This window comes from Staurois parvus, unplaced genomic scaffold (genome assembly GCF_062004578.1).
Source record: "Staurois parvus isolate SC_StPar_1 unplaced genomic scaffold, SC_StPar_1.0 ptg000142l, whole genome shotgun sequence".
In the NCBI taxonomy this organism is placed as follows: Eukaryota; Metazoa; Chordata; class Amphibia; order Anura; family Ranidae; genus Staurois; species Staurois parvus.
This window is the reverse complement of record NW_028317938.1, coordinates 2,973,911-2,991,915: the sequence shown is the minus strand read 5'-3', so window position 1 is coordinate 2,991,915 and position 18,005 is coordinate 2,973,911.

Sequence of the window (18,005 nt, the reverse complement as noted above, 5' to 3'; positions counted from 1 at the left end):
TAATTTTTTATTATTATTATTTATGTGGGTTTTTTTTAAATACTGTCATCCTAGTAGTACAGTATCACCAGTGACACTATACTACTTGTGGGGGGTGATTTTTTTTCTTTTTTTACACTGATTGTTATTACACCCATAAAGGCTGTAAAAGCAATCATTTCTCCTTCTATCTGGCTGCATTCTTGCAGCCATTGAGAAATACGGTGAGAGCTGTGATTGGTCACAGCTTGTCACATGGTACAAGGCTGTTGTGAATAGGCTGTGATCATTCACAGATTTCATAAGTAGTAAGCAATGATGTCAGGAAGTGACATCTTGTTTACTACTACTCATCACTCATCACTACTGATCACTGATCACACAGAGATTCCATACAGCGATCTGTGTACTGATCACGGTGCCGCGCACTCCCAGGGAGCGTGCACAGGCAATAGATGCAGGGGGAACGTTTAGAAACGTCCACCTGCATCGGCAGCACTCCGGCCATTTATGGACATGGGCCAGATGGGAAGAGGTTAAGTTTTAGTGCAGCGATTTGGCATAGAGAAAAGGACCTTCGGTAAATAACCTGACCTTTTATTTTTAGTCCACTTTACCCACTTCAGTACCAGGTCAATTCTGACACATATATTTACAAATCTACATTTTTATGCTAGAAATTTTTTTTTTTTTTTCTAGTACAAACCCTAGAGAATAAAATGGTGCATGCTGCAATTTTGTATGTCACAGGGTTTTTGTGCAGCAGTTTTTCAAACACTTTTTTTTTGGAAAAAAATACATTTTAATAAATTTTATTGCACACAAGCACTCTATATTACCCAATTTTTTGTAAAATATAAAAGATGATGTAAACAGATACCTAACATTTCACGCTCTAAAATTTCTTACACGTGTGGAAAGGTGCCAAATTACAGTACCTAAAAATCTCCATAGGCGACGCTTTAAACACTATGCAGGTTATCAGTTTAGAGTTCCACGGGAGGTCTGGAGCTAAAATTATTGCTCTCACTCTGACGTTCATGATGGTCCTCACATATTTGGTGCGATCACCAATTACATATGCATGTTGGACTTACATATGTGTTTGCATTTGCGCGTGAGCACTGGGGGATGGGTGCTTTACATTTTTTTAAATATTATTTATTTTATTAAAACCCTCTTTTACACTGTTGCCTTACATTTTGTAAAACGTTTTTCAACTTGCTAACTTGCTAAACAACATCCCTTGTGATAGCATGGGCCGTGACAGGTCCTCTTTATGGAGAGATCTGGGGTCTATTAGACCCCAGATCTCTTCTATGGCCTCCAATGCAGCTGATCAGATACAGATCAGTCTGGCTGGCTGCTTTCCTGGCTGTTAATTGCCAGGTAAACAAATAACTGAAATTGAAAGTGACAAAAACCTCATTGCTTATGGTTTCTGGGGTCACAGAGAGAGAGGAACATAAGTTCCTCTATCTCTGTTCAGTGCTGCAGATGCCACTGGAGTTGGCGGCGGTGGGAGGGGGGGAACCCCTTCTGCCACACGCAGAAGTGATTGGGTGGCTGAATCACTTCTGCCTAACAGGGAATCACCAGAAAATGTTGCTACTGGGATGATGCCTGCAGTTGCAGGTATCATCCCGGTATAACCAATTCACTCCCAGGATGTCATATGACATCCACCTGGGAGGACTTGGTAAACCACACCAATACCAAGTCCCAGCTTGCAACTTTACATAGAAAATGGGCTATATCCAGGTTGGCCAACCTCAATCACACATACAGCACTTCAAGATTTTATTCACACATTGATACAGGATTGGGCTAGCCATTTGGATCACATTTCTTTGTTTGTATAATTCGCCATTATTTTGAATGTGAGTGAAATTGCATTTGAATAATATGCATTTATGAATAAATTATTTTTTTTTTTCAATGTGAATGAAACTATATGTGAGTGATATGCATTTTCACAGAAAAAGAAGGCACTATTAATATGAAATTACTTATGAGTAATATGAATTGATGTTGATGAAAGCTGAGACAACTTAAACAAAGGGTAAGTTTCCAAGACAGATAATTTGCATGGTATCTGTTGTATACTTTGAAAAGCAAGGCGCACCTTCAAACAAATCAACAGTAACATCTTTAATGGCTCTTTGTTGCTACTGAAATTCATGTGACTTGCGGGCTCACAGAGGAGTCTTCCCCTAGGACATAAACGAAAAAAATGAAATGTTTTATTTATCTTTCCATCTACCCATAGAGACATTGTGGACAATTGTGGCTTTTTTGTTTTGTTTTTTTTTGCTATTATTTTCACAGTTGGTTAGCAACTGCCACAGAGCTTCTATCAGAAGAGAACAGTTGTTGAGTTATATTGGGTAATTGGCAATTAGCAGAATGTGTCAGATTTGAAAGAGGTGTGTTCCAAGAAGAATACCAAGAAACATGCAGAATTATTATTATTATTAGGTGTCTATGGGAACAGTCTTAAAAGTAAGAATACTCGGGCAACTTTCATTGAGAAAGTTGTGATATTTTGAAGCTCCATGACATAAACAGCAGAGATGTAACAGGCTGATTGCTTAATTTCACACAAAAAAGCCTTGAAAACTACCACAGAATTGAGTAAGCATTTCAGTATCCCAGTCTAATAAAAAACTGTACACTTTAGAGATCTAGAATTTATGGCAGGACTACAATTCAGATCCAGCTTTTATTCAAGGCCAATGCACAATACCTTGGTGTACAGAGCAAAAAAAAAACAGAAACCTTAAGTAATTGAACAGTAATATCATCTGAGGAGTCATTTCATCTTGTTTCCTGCACTGAGACAGATTTACAGTTGGAGACAGCCTAAGTGCACTTTCTACCCAGAATGCCTGTTACCACCATTAAAGTGACTGGGCTGCTAAAATCAATGTAAAAAATAATGTGATTCCTGCAAAGAAGACATTTTAATATTAAACTCTAACATGGCCTATTCTGCAATCCCTGCTGTGAAATGAAATCAAGAGCAAAATAAAGTGTCTGCAGAATCCGATACTTTCAGCAGTGGTCTTTGTCCCTCGCTGCACTCAGTGGTTCCATCTGGTGCCCCAACCTCATTACTGTGTGCTGTAGTAATGTAGGGGCCATCAGGAGAAATCACAGATTTTTCAGCCAGGCAATTTTATTTCACTACAGCAGAGTTTGGCAACGTAGACATTAGAAGGTGAATATTACATTTCTTCTTGCCGGGTACTCTTTATTTTACACAATTGTTTTGGTAACAGAGTCGCTTAAGTTTTTTTGTGGAATTTTTGTATTTCAATGATTTTTATTAGTTTATAAACATTTAAAAAAAACAGGAGCAAGAAGATACACCCACGCAGAGGCCATCAATTGCACATAAAAAATAAAGAAAACAGTGCTCTAACATCAACAGAGCAAAAGGTGTGCCCACACAGGGGCTATCAATAACAAAAACAGGGGTATAACATCCACAGTAACTCAAACAACAGGCAGCTATCCACTGCAACACCAAAAACAAACAGAAAAAGAAAAGGAAGGAGAAGTATAAAAGGAAAAAGATGACAAGACCATAAGCAGGGGTTTGGGAACGCCAGTACTGAGCAACATCACAACCCCAGACTAGCCGGTGGGAGTGTGGGAAAGGCATATTGCAACCACGGCTCCCAAATGTATTTATTTATTTCAGGTACTTATATAGCACCGTCAATTTACACAGCGCTTTACACATATATACTGTATATTGTATATTCACATCAGTCCCTAACCCTCAAGGGGCGTACAATCTAAAGTCCCTAATTCACATTCATACATACACATACTAGAGCCAATTTAGACAGGAGCCAATTAACCTACCAGCATGTCTTTGGAGTGTGGGAGGAAACCTGAGTACCTGGAGGAAACCCATGCAAGCACAGAGAGAACATGCAAACTCCAGGCAGGCAGTGCCGTGGCTGGGATTCGAACCAATGACCCTAGTACTGCCAGGTGGAAGTGCTAACCATTTAGCCACCCATATTTTAAAAAATTTCTATTGGGAGTCGTTACAAATACTTGATATCTGTTCATTAAGCATCATAGTGGTCATACGGTCCCACATCCCCTGAAGAGAGACAAACGGGCGCTTCCATGCCTGAGCAATTGTTCTAGTGGCCAACAAAAACAAATAGGAAGCCAAATTCTGCTGGTGAGCCAAGAGGCCCGGTATGGGGCAATAAAGCAAAGCATACCAAGCATTCCGGCGTATGGAGAGATGAAACAAGGTAAAAAGGAGGCCAAACACACGAGACCAAAAACCAATCAGTCTCGGGCATGACCACCAGATATGCAATACATCACCACGATGGCCACAACCCCGAAAGAATCTCGATCACTGCAGGCAGGGTTTGCCTGGGCCAAACGAGCCGGAACCCAATACCAACGAAACAATACTTTATATGCCGCCTGCATGTTGGAGGATTTTTAATGAAATACTGAAATTGAACACCAGCATGAAAATCAAATATCTTCCATGGCCTCACCAATTCCCAGAAGTGTAGAAGCATATGTAAAGTACTGCTCATTTATTCCAGTATTGTACTCATTTGGTATGTGCATATTTTGCAGGTAGCTTCACATATAGACAATTATAGTCAGCAAACAAAACATGAACTGATTGGTGGGAATTGAGGAAGGGTTTGAGACAATCATCTTCATTGTACAAAGCATGCCTCTCCAAACTTTGAACAAAAGGCCAATTTACTATCCTTCCGACTTTAGGGGGGCCGGAATGTGACATTTGGGAGCAGAAAATGTCCTGGGGTCAGTGGGAAGAATAGAGCCCCATTGTTGATGTCATTGAGGGGGATAGTGCCCCATCGTTGGTGTCATTGAAAGAAATAGTGCCCCAATGGCCAGATATAAGGTAAGCAAAGGGCCACATCTGCCCTTGGGCCACAGTTTGGCACTATTCCATACATAATGCATAATTATGTGTGTAAATAGTTAACTATCATTATGATTATAATCCTAAATCTGATTTGGCGATGTGTCAAAACATTTTGGAAAGATGTATGCATAGGAAATGTTCCAGTACCAATGTCTGATAATTGTAGACCCCACACTGTCCTCTCAGAAGACTTAACATTGCTTTTAAAATGTAGTAGCTGAACTCACTTCTGCCGTTGATCTCCTAATGGCAATAATGTACTTGATACATGTGAAGCATGCTTGTGCCCTTTGCCCTGTGCTGTTTGTTCATGAAGATATGTCATGTAAATGTGACATGACCTCTGTCCCCTGTTTACCATCATGTGTATTTTTAGGTATCAAAGTGTATGTAAATCCTAACAATTGACTTCCTTTATTTGCTCCCTGCTCCCTTTTGTTATGTTATATACACCATTGAAAGTGTTTTGTTATATCTGTTTGCTAAGTGCAACAACAACTGTTGTTGTAGACTTCGCATTTTTAGTGCAAAGTCCGCTTTATATTGCTGTAGTGCCAAGTCTCACCCTGCTGCTAACCTCAACTACACCAACCTCAAGATTTGATGATTCTGAATTTTTGATAATACAGGATTGGGGATCAGAAAATGAGTGTAAACAGAGTCCAAACATTTTACAGTGAAATCCAAGGCATGGACAGTCAGATGAAAGTTACTCACATAGAAGAATATTCTTCCCAAATATATTGACATATATTTGAAATATTACAATTTTGGCAATATTCAATATATTTAAAAAAAAAAAAAATATATATATATATATATATATATATGGATATACTGTATGTTGAAATGCATTTGAATATATTTAAAAAAAACATTTTGAAAAATATATTCATATATTCTTCAGATTTTTTTGAACATTTAAAAAAGTAATTTTAACATATATTTGTAAATACATTCCAAAAATGTAGATTTGTATTTTTAAAGACACACAGTATATTTGAAAATGTATTTTTAAAAATATTTTTCATCTATTTTATAATAAAAATGCATTTCAACATACAGTGTATATATATATATATATATATATATATATAATATTTTTTTTTTATGTATTTTTAAATATATTGAATATGGTCAAAATTGTAGTATTGCAAATATATGTTAATATATTTGAGAAGAATATTTTAAAAATATACTTTACTTCCATATGGGTAGAAAGAGACAAACCTGTTTATCGAGCAAAGGCTAAGGCCTAGTTCACACTATTGCAGCTCTACGAGCCACATTGGGTTGCCGTACCTGCGCAACTGTGGCTCACAGAGCCACAATAGTGTGAACTAGGCCTTAGTGTTTGCCTGTTTCTAACTTTTATCTGACTATCCATGCCTTGGATTTCACTGTAAAATGTTTTTCATGCACGAAAAAGGTTGCTGCACCATTTTCAAAATGCAGCAATGGGGAAATCACATGGTCCTTTTGCACTATGCAAGATCCCCACGGTGACCACACCCGCAAACCTGCTGCATATTTAAATGCATGGGGGTGCGCGTTTTTAAAGAGCAGTGTGTTTTGGCTGCTGATCGTCGCGGGTGCAGGAACAGGTGTGATTCCCGCACCCACATTAGTGTGAACCAGGTCTGAATTCCCATCATTCAGTTTGATGTTTTACTAAACCCAGGACCCTGCATTCACTCTATCTGATCTCCCACAGTACACAGAACATGGAAATACAATTATTTTAGTAAATATAAACTACTAAATACCTTTTCTCATCAGCAGTCAGAGCAGTCTTGTGACTTCTATCAGTGTTTAGCAGAGCACTGGTTAAATCTTGTAAGAGGAGTTTTCATTTTGCTCTAGGAGGATGCAGAACCCATGACCTCTGTCTGCACAGTGCTGATTGGCCCTGTGCTGATCACATGCACTCTCCTAAGTGAAAAAAAAAAACCTCTCTAGCAATGCACACCAAACTGAGCATGTGCAGAGTGACTCCTCACGATATGTCTTATCAGGAGATAAGAAGGGGACATTGGAAGAAGGGGAGGATCAGAGAACCTAGGCGGATGGGACGTTTGCATTTTGTTTCAAAAATTTTTTTATCGTAATTTAACCTCTTGGCGCCAGCCACACACAAATGTTCGGCCTCCCAGCATCTGGGCCTTGATGCTGAGCGGCCGCACATTTGCCTGTAATTAAGAAAAACATATGGCTGAGAGCACACGCCCTGTGCGCTCCCAGAACACATGTCCGGTACTCACGTAAAGGTCCCGATCTCCTCTTGCGATCGGGACTTTTCTTGATCATGTAACCACCGTGACAGCGAACACCATGACCTTAAACCCCGCCTCCCGGCTTCTAAAACCCTTAAAGGGCTGGGAGGCGCTGGCGCCAAGGGGTTAACCACTTTAACACCAGGTCATTTTTCTTTATCAACTTTATTGCTATCACAAGTTATGAACAAATCCCTTGTGATAGCATGGAACATCTTTATGGATAGCAGGTCCTTTGTATGGAGAGATCTGGGGTCTATGAAACCCCAGATCTCCCTTCTGGCCTCCAGTGCAGTGCAGTGACAGATCAGTCTCATCGGCTGCTTTCCTGGCCACTAATGGCCAGGTAAACAAAGACCCGAAACCGGAAGTGACGAAATCCTCTGTGTTTCCGGGGTCACAGATAGGGAGGAACAATGTCAATTCCTCTCTCTCTGTATAGTGCTGCCATTGCCATTGGTTGAAACTGTCCTGGGCTACCCGATCGCATAGGAGAGTGTGGGAAAGGTGGCGGTGGGGAGACCCCCTTCTGACTCCCGTAGAACTGGTCAAGCGGTTGTTCAGCCACTCAGATCTCTTCTGCTTGACAGCCCATTGCCAGCTGTAAATTTTGATGTCAGGCATCATCCCGGGATAACCCCTTCACTCCCAGGATATCATATGACATCCACCCAAGGGAAATGGTTAACCAGTTGTGGATGACAGACATACCACACAATCCCCAAAAATGTCTTTGAAGTAAACAATGCATGTGTTGTATGCCCTGTCCTTCTGCCAGGCTGTTGTTTTCCTCTTCGCTCTTGCCAGCAATGGCTGTCAAAATGATGCTGTATAAATACAGCAATTGTAGAAGCTGCTGTTGTCAAAAATAGACTGCATGGACCAGTGTTTATAAACACCGCACAGATATAGAAAGATACAAAGTAGCATTGTTACTTTTGTATCTACTATGTTTCATTCATCTGCAGGTCAAAGGGATGAGCTTAGGTCAACCCTAATTAGATCCTTAGCTGTTTTTTTTTTGCTTCACAGTTGTAGACAGAATGCCTACAGGATTCTGAGTTTCTGTTCATGTATTTGGTTCCTTACTTTGTCAAGCAGTGTGGATTGTTTGTATTGTTTAGCTATCATTAAAGGTATCAGTAATTCTGCCTGATCAAAGCACAAAGCTTGAAGGAGTTGTTTGCTAATTACATACAAGCCTGTTCTCAGCAGGGTGGGTTCAAAACGACCTCATTTGACTGGCAATGGGACACTGTGTGGACACTTTTACACATCTGAGGAGTTTCTGGTTTTTGGAGTTTCTGGTTTTAGCTGACATAAGTCAGTGACAGAATAAGGATGTGCCATATGCTCCAGCTTTCACAGAGGATGCTTTGATAAACATTTAACTGCAATTTGTATATGTCATATTATTCATTCCCCAATGTGTTTTATGAAGATAAGTTAGCATACGGCTACACAACCATGTACTGGAGTTCATGCCTATTTATTGCAAGTGCATGTTGTAAATAATCTTTAGGCTTTGTAGTCAGTAGGTGTGATAATTACATTGGGATCCAGCCACTTTTCAAGCTGCTAGAAGAGAAGGAAACAGTCAACACACAGTATATTAACTCATGCATCAAACATCCACATTTTACAGTGTCGGCATTTAATATCTAGCTGTTGAAGCAGCAAAATTTTTTACAAATGCCCCAAAACAAAGCATTGTTTTGTACAACCAAGTCTGTTGTTATAAGCATGCACTTTATGTCTTCACTGCACCCATACGTAAAGCTTAGTGGGAAATCGGCATGTGGATTATTACACCTAGGGGTAAAAAAAAGGGAGGGCTGGACATAAAAACAGCAAAATGCACGTTTATCATATTCTCTTTTATCCCATTGCAAAGAAAGGTATAATAAAAAGTAAATTGGTTACAGCTGTTGTCACTGGGACAGCAGGCATAGGCAGCAATAACAAATGCCAGAATTCTTAACCCATAGCATATGTTCCCATTAAGGGCTTTTCAACAGGTAGTAAGGGAAAGTCTCCCCCTAGATACGTGTGGGGGCAATAAAAAAAGGGGCAGTAATTTTTCATTGCTTAAAGAAAAAATGAAACATCCATTTAGATATCATGCCTGGGGGTCCCCTTAAACTACCTGTAAAGTATAGAACCTTCTGCAGCAGGACTGACATTTTTTTTTTAAAAATTTAATTTTCATTGAAAAAAAACAGCGTGGGGTAAACCTTACAGTAAGTTTTTTTTTTTTTTAAAGGGTGTGTGGTTTCCCCTAAAAGCCATACCAGGCCCTTTAGACATGGTAGGATTTTAAGGGGAACCCCACCTCCCAAAAATGGGGGGAAGTGCATGGGGTTCCCCCTAAAAAGCCATACATGGCCCTTTTGGCCTGTTAGGGCTTTTAAAGGGAACCCCACCCCCCAAGAAAGGAGGGGGAAAGCATGGGGTCCCCCCTAAATTCCTACCAGAACCGAATACAGGCCTGGCAGGGCAGGAGAGGGGGGACGATCAACCGCCCCCCCCATCCCTGCGGTATACCAAGCCATGTGCCCTCAACGTGGGGACTCCGGCCTCTTCCCCACAACTCTGGCTCGGTGGTTGTGGGTGTCTGTGTCCGGGGGACTCATTAGCATCAGGGTACCCCTTTAAATAAGGGGACACCCTGATGCTGCCCCTCCTCCTTGCAAATGAGTAAAGAGAACTTGTACCCCTACCAGGGGCGGACTGACAACTCATGGGACCCTCGGGCAATAAGAGATCATGGGGCCCCTGTTTCCTTGCCCAAACTCAAAAAAGCCTATGAAAAGGGTACCAGGGGCATCTCATGGGGTCCCCTACTGACCCCGTTTCCAAATGGTAAGTCCGCCCCGACCCCTACCCATTCACTAAAGGGTTACATTTAGAAAAAATAAGGACTTTTGAAAAATCCCTGAACTGAACAAAAAACAAGAAAAAAAAAAAACAGTCCTTTAATCCCTTAATAAAAAAAAAAGACAAAAAATGTTTCCATCATTTTAATCAATCATCAATTACAGCATCCAGCATCGTCACAAAGATGCCTACTCGCCTGAAATAAAAAAAAAAGATGACACCCGCCGACCCCTCCGCATTCGCCGAGCGCTCACTGCAATCTGACATTTTCTGGTCAGATGTAAAAAAATTGGATGGAGCTAGTGGCGAAGTCACCACTAGTTTGACCCAATTCTGCTGTGATTGGCCAAAGCACTGCACCTGACCTGTGCCTGATGAAGGGGTCCTGCAAGACTCAGAAACATTGCCTTGCTGTAACTATGTGATTCGTTCATTAAAACTTTTGGACCCATATTGATGATCCTCGGTGTGCTGGAGACATTTTCCCTTGCTGACCTGTGGTCAGGTACGTTGCTTTGGCCAATCATGGCTCTCACAATGCACCGAACAGCCCGCCAAATGCCCTTACTCTTTGTGTGTTTGGGTTATGCACGAATGGCCGATGTTCGAGACGAACTTACGCTCGACTCGAACATCAAACCCATCCCTGATGCTTACACAGACAATCTGGTCTGCTGCTGGAAAGATCTATGGATGAACAGATGTGCATTACTGCATTTCTGCTTTGTAGCTGATACCTCAAGGTATTTATGGATCTATATAATCAACAACTAATAATTTTATACTATGTGGCATCATGTTATACTTATATTCAACCCTTCTTTTATGTAGTAACTCCTGAAGAAGAGATACTCTCATGAAACATGTCGAGTAACTACAAAGTGATTACCAATTTCGACATCTGATTTATGTCTTTTGACACCCTTACCGGGATACGGTATTTTTGTGTAAATTTTAACTATTTTTGAAGAGTTTTGTAATCAGCATAGAATGTTCTACCCACTTTTGGGGGTCTTACATTCGTAGCGGAATAATATGTATGTATTTGCTATGTGATGGTCTACATTTCTACAATAAAGTGATTTTAAAGATACCTTTGTTGCAGTACCTCTAAAGTCCGCAATTTGCCTTTTTCATTTTTCTTTGGTTCATTTTATCAATCATTATGGGATGTGGCAAATGGGAGCCTGTCATATGCCATTACAGTTTGTCACTCTGTATTGGGTATTTTTCTATGTTATTACAATGTACATTTCAAGGTTAAAAGCTGTGGCTAAATATACTCATGTAATTTAGCATTGTTACATATTAGTGAATCACACTTTCATTTAATATAAGAATTTGGCCTTTTTGTGCACATAATTTGGACCAGTTTGAAGCATCTCCTGCATATAATATATGGCAAAACCTGTGGTCAGGCCACATAGTGAGCAGTGCTGGCTGTGACAACCTTTAGGACACCTCCTGTCTTTTCGGAGGCTTATCTTAGGAATGGGGCTTATCTGTAGAGCGGTTTCTGTATCCTAATATGGAAGTAGCAGGGTGCACACTCAATATAGTTCTTATTAATGCCAACACCGAAGCCTGGGTAATGGCCATACATTCTGTAAATACAAAATACATACTTTTTGAAAGAAAACTGCATATACTGTATAGTATATGGATATATGTAAATTCATCAATGAATAGGGATAAAGGTGATCCTTACAATATCTTACATCATAACAATATATTATAATGAAATAACAGTAATAAGAGTGTTCGATTAAGTTAATGTACAGGTGAAACTCGAAAAATTAGAATATCGTGCAAAAGTTCATTTATTTCAGTAATGCAACTTAAAAGGTGAAACTAATATATGAGATAAACTCATTACATGCAAAGCAAGATAGTTCAAGCTGTGATTTGTCATAATTGTGATGATTATGGCTTACAGCTCATGAAAACCCCAAATCCACCATCTTAGAAAATTAGAATATTACATGCAATCAATAAAACAAGGATTGTACATAGAACAATATCAGACCTCTGAAAAGTATAAGCCTGCATATGTACTCAGTACTTGGTTTGGGCCCCTTTTGCAGCAATTACTGCCTCAATGCACCGTGGCATGGAAGCTATCAGCCTGTGGCACTGCTGAGGTGTTATGGAAGACCAGGATGCTTCAATAGTGGCCTTCAGCTCTTCTGCATTGTTCAGTCTCATGTCTCTCATCTTTCTCTTGGCAATGCCCCATAGATTCTCTATGGGGTTCAGGTCAGGGAGTTTGCTGGCCAATCAAGCACAGTAATCACACGGTCATTGAACCAGGTTTTGGTGCTTTTGGCAGTGTGGGCAGGTGCCAAGTCCTGCTGGAAAATGAAGTCAACATCCCCATAAAGCTCATCTGTGGAAGAAAGCATGTAGTGCTCCAAAATCTCCTGGTAGAAGGCTGCGTTGACCCTGGACTTAATGAAGCACAGTGGACCAACACCAGCAGATGACATGGCTCCCCAAATCAACACAGACTGTGGAAACTTCACACTGGACTTTAAGCATCTTGCAGTGTGTGCCTCTCTATTCTTCCTCCATACTCTGGGTCCTTGGTTTCCAAATGACATGCAAAAGTTGCTCTCATCTGAAAAGAGGACTTTGGACCACTGAGCAACAGACCAGGTCTGTTTTTCTTTAGCCCAGGTAAGACGCTTCTGACGTTGTTTGTTGTTCAGGAGCGGCTTGACAAGAGGAATACGACATTTGAAGCCCATGTCCCGTCTGTGTGTGGTGGCTCTTGATGCACTAACTCCAGCCTCAGTCCACTCCTTGTGAAAGTCCCCAACACTTTTGAATGGCCTTTTTCTGACAATCCTCTCCAGGCTGCGGTCATCCCTGCTGCTTGTGCACCTTTTTCTTCCACACTTTTCCCTTCCACTTAACTTTCTATTAATGTGCTTTGATACAGCGCTTTGGGAATATCCAACTTCTTTTGCAAATACCTTTTGAGGCTTTCCCTCCTTATGGAGGGTGTCAATGATGGTTTTCTGCACAACTGTCTGGTCAGCAGTCTTTCCCATGATTGTGATTCCTACTGAACCAGACTGAGAGACCATTTAAAGGCTCAGGAACCCTTTGCAGGTGTTATGGCTTAATTAGCTGATTAGAGTGGGACACTTTGAGCTGAGAATATTGCACCTTTTCACAATATTCTAATTTTCTGAGATTGTGGATTTGGGGTTTTCATGAGCTATAAGCCATAATCATCACAATTATGACAAATCACGGCTTGAACTATCTTGCTTTGCATGTAATGAGTCTGTCTCATATATTAGTTTCACCTTTTAAGTTGCATTACTGAAATAAATGAACTTTTGCACGATATTCTAATTTTTTGAGTTTCACCTGTATATATGAGTATTTTGGAGTAAGGTCTATTGCATTAGAAATGGCTATTATTACTGGTGTATATAGATATATGCACTTTTATTCTAAAACATATATAATATATATTGTGTTCAGTTGTTTTTTTTTGTATATTCAGCTACATTTGACATGTGTTGGTCCACTGTGCACCATTGGGTGTTGCAGAGTGTTGATTCACTGTGCACCATTGGGTGTTGCAGAGTGTTGATCCACTGTGCACCATTGGGTGTTGCAGAGTGTTGATCCACTGTGCACCATTGGGTGTTGCAGAGTGTTGATCCACTGTGCACCATTGGGTGTTGCAGTGTTGATCCACTGTGCACCATTGGGTGTTGCAGAGTGTTGATCCACTGTGCACCATTGGGTGTTGCAGAGTGTTGATCCACTGTCCACCATTGGGTGTTGCAGAGTGTTGATCCACTGTTCACCATTGGGTGCTGCAGAGTGTTGATTCACTGTGCACCATTGGGTGTTGCAGAGTGTTGATCCACTGTGCACCATTGGGTGTTGCAGAGTGTTGATCCACTGTGCACCATTGGGTGTTGCAGAGTGTTGATCCACTGTGCACCATTGGGTGTTGCAGAGTGTTGATCCACTGTGCACCAATGGGTGTTGCAGAGTGTTGATCCACTATGCACCACTGGGTGTTGCAGACTGGTCCACTATACTGTACATCATGATTGTTGTCAAATGATAAGCGATAAGGGGTATAGCATGTGCTAAGAAAGCCCTATAAAAATGTGAACTGTAATCAGCTTAATCAGAGCACCCGATGGGCAGGGCATAGGTGCTCTCCTACAGCTGTATTCCCACTAATAAATATATGATTTGGAGCTCTCGTTTGCAAGGTTGTTTATTTCAGGTTTAAAGCTGTGAAATCTCCTAAACAGTGTCCTAATCTTTTTGTAAAGCAAACATTATTTGTGCCTTATTCTATTTCATTTACACTGCTATACTGTATATTGCCTCCTGCACTGGAAATAAAAGTTTCACCTTTTTCAGATTTGCCTGATGAAGGTAGAAAAATGTTGCTGTTGACCTCCACAATAAGATTCAGCTTAAAGTGGAATTTGCTTGGCATAGCTGCCAGTTAAGAAAACAGAGTCTGCAGAACTGCTAGTATGATGTTACTAAAAGGCTTAGTGAGTAAAGAGCAGCATGTAGTAATCCACACCGGCCAGACGGCCTCATGTTTCATTCTTCTAACCTCTCTAAATTGCCAAGAGTTAAAGAAGAGCGCCGCAGAAAACATTTTTTTAGTTCATAATGGTAGAGCTGAACGGATCTCTAGATCTAAGAAGATAAGAGCAAAAAAGGGAGCTTAGCTGATTCTGTTGACCTTCACAGCACATCTCCAACATATTAGTGTGTTATGCAGTTACTGTAGTGCCTAATGTGGGTATGCCTGATGACTTTCTCCTGCTGTGAAGGTTCTTAAAGGAAAGTATTTTCAGTATGCACATATTGGAGCATTACCTCTAGTATTTGTCTAGTAATTTTTACTCTGACTTTCACATGTTTACTTGCTTAATACAAGTACAGATTATGGTAACCAAACATAATTAGTCAACTAGATGGAGCTTTGTATTATTATTCGAGTTGGGCTTGATGTTCGAGTTGAACATAAGTTCGACTCGAACATTGGCCTTTCGTGTGTTCGGCAAACACACAAACGGTAAGGGCGTTTCGGTGGGCTGTTCATCCGCAACCTGACAGTGCATTGTGATTGGCCAAAGCAATTCACCTGACCACAGGCTTTGGCCAATCACAGCACATGATAGCAGCTGACGTCACCAGGTGGCCCCGCCCCTTATATATTTAAGAAATATAAGATATTTAAGCGCAGCTGTCAGACAGTGGCAGCCAGTGTCAAGAGCGGAATGTTTCTTTTTTCTTTTTTCAGGTCAGTGGTGATTGCGGGCATCGTGATTGATGTTGGATCTACTTCAGGGGACATTTTTTTTATTTTTGTTTTCAACCTCTTCATGCTGGCCGCACGCAAATGTGTGGCTTCCCGGCATCAAGGCCTAGACGCCGAGCGGCCACACATTTGCGTGCAATTAAGAAAAAATATGTGTGCTGAGAGGGTGCACCTTGCGTGCTCCCAGCACACATGTCCGGTACTCACAGAAAGGTCCCGATCTCTTTCGATTGGGACCTTTCCTGATCATGTGACCACCGTGATGGCGAATCACGGCGGTCACGTGACCCTAAAACCCCGCCCCTCGTCCTGGCTTCTGAAACCCTTAAAAGGTCGGGTGGCACCGGCACCAAGGGGTTAATAAAGGACTTGTCAAAGACTGTCTCCTGTCATTTTGTACACTACACTTTTTTTTGTGAATGAGTAGCTTTACTATGTACCCCATACTCATTCACATGGGGGGGTAGGATCTGAGGGCCCCCTTGTTAAAGGGGGCTTCTGAATTCTAATAAGCCCGCCCACTGCAGACCCCCACAACCACCAGCCATGGATGTGGGAAGAGACCCTTGTCCTCATCAACATAGGGACAAGGTGCTTTGGGGGGGAGCCCCCCTGCCCCAAAGCACCCCCCCTCATGTTGAGGGCATGTGGCCTGGTTCAGAAGAAAGGGGGTATGGATTTTGTGGGGACCCCCATTCCAATAAAAAAAAAAAATTGGCATGGGGATTCCTTTCAAAATCCATACCAGACCTGAAGGGCTTGGTTTAGATGGGAGGGGGGACCCCACACTGTTTTTTTTTTTATTTTAATTGCCAGCAATTCTTTTTACATTCAGCTGTCAGCGGGGAACCCTGCTGACAGCTCAACCATTAAAGAATGTTTTCACTACTAAAATACCGCATGGCTTAATAATGTAACTCATGCTGTATTTTAATAGCTGTGTGGTATCTTACCACATATTCGGATGCGGTAATATACCGCTTAGTGAAATGTCCAGGTTCGAAGATCGCAGACTAATGTTCGACTGAGAACCGAACGGTTCAGCCCATCACTAATTATTATTAGTTTCTTCTGTGATAAGATATGTGACATGAGGAAGTCATTGTTTTCCATTGATTACCTAACTTTAATTTGGTACTTTTCAGTTAGAAAAGTGTTTGTTCACTTTGCCAAGTGAATGCTCGCTGAGTTTACTAAATAAAGTGAAGCTGTGTTCCCTTTAAAATCCCAGTCAAGCGCACATGAAAAAAAAACTGTATTATTATAGGTACTTATATAGCGCTATCAATTTACGCAGCGCTTTACATATATATTTTACATTCACATGAGTACCTAATCCTCAAGGGGCGTACAATCTATAGTCCCTAACCTACATTCATATACTAGGACCAATTTAGACAAGATCAAATTCACCTACCGGCATGTCTTTGGAGTGTGGGAGGAAACCCACACAGGCACAGTGAGAACATGCAAACTCCAGGCAGGTTATGCCATGGTTGGGATTTGAACGAGCGACCCTAGTACTGCCAGGCAGAAGTGCTAACCATTTAGCCACTATGCTGCCCATTATGGCTATTAGATGGCGTTGAGGAAATACGTATGCTTCTTAGCTCCATCCAGTGGCCATAGTGCTGGCCATAGTGATGCTCCACATTGGTGCAGTTGGTGTGCAACTTCCTGCTTTCCTGTTGAGTTTGCAGTGCATGGTTGTGTTCCTTTTGATCAGTGTCTAAAGTTCCAGGGGAAGAGACTTGGAGAAGTGTCATTTTTCTGCAAGTTATTCTGAAAACTTACAACAGCTTTTATTTCTCCCAATAGAGACAGACATAGAGCATAATACAAATCCAGATGAAGTTTACATATATATTCATGATGATCCATTTTGCAAGCAAAAGAATAAAAAGGGAGTGTATATTGTTATTTGGTATTTGAATAACCTTAAAGTGTTACTAAACCCACAAAGTAAAATCAGCATGTACCTGCAGTAAAGCATGCTTGTTATACTCACTGTGGAATCTAAGGGGTTAATCCTCTGCATTGTGTAAAACCGCTATTTGATCCTAATTTCTCTGATCCCCCCCTTCTTCCACATTCCCCATTTCATCTCCAGATAGAACAGAGCCTAGGGGACACTCTGCACATGCTCAGTTTGGTGTGTATTGCTAGAGAGGTTTTTTTTTTTTCTTGGGAGAGTGCATGTGATCAGTACAGGGCCAATCAGCAATATCCAGACAGATATCAGGGGTCCTGCAGCCTCCTAGAGCAGAATGAAAGCACCTCCTACAAGCTTTAACATGTGCTCAGCTGGGCACTGATGGAAGTCACAAGACTGTTCTAACTGCTGATGAGAAAAGTTATTTAGCAGTTTATATTTACTAAAATAATTCCATGTTCTGTGTACTGTGGGAGACCAGATATAGTGAATGCTGGGTCCTGGGTTTAGCAGCACTTTAAGGACAGCAGCATCTGTGGTTAGTGGTGGCAGCATCCATTTGATATGCTTCTAAGATCATTTGGAGTTCTTTCACAGGTACTCTATGTATTATGTGCAGTTGATCTCCTTATGACCTGCAGCCAAATTTCTTCAAAGCTGCATCAAGCTACTTTTGGG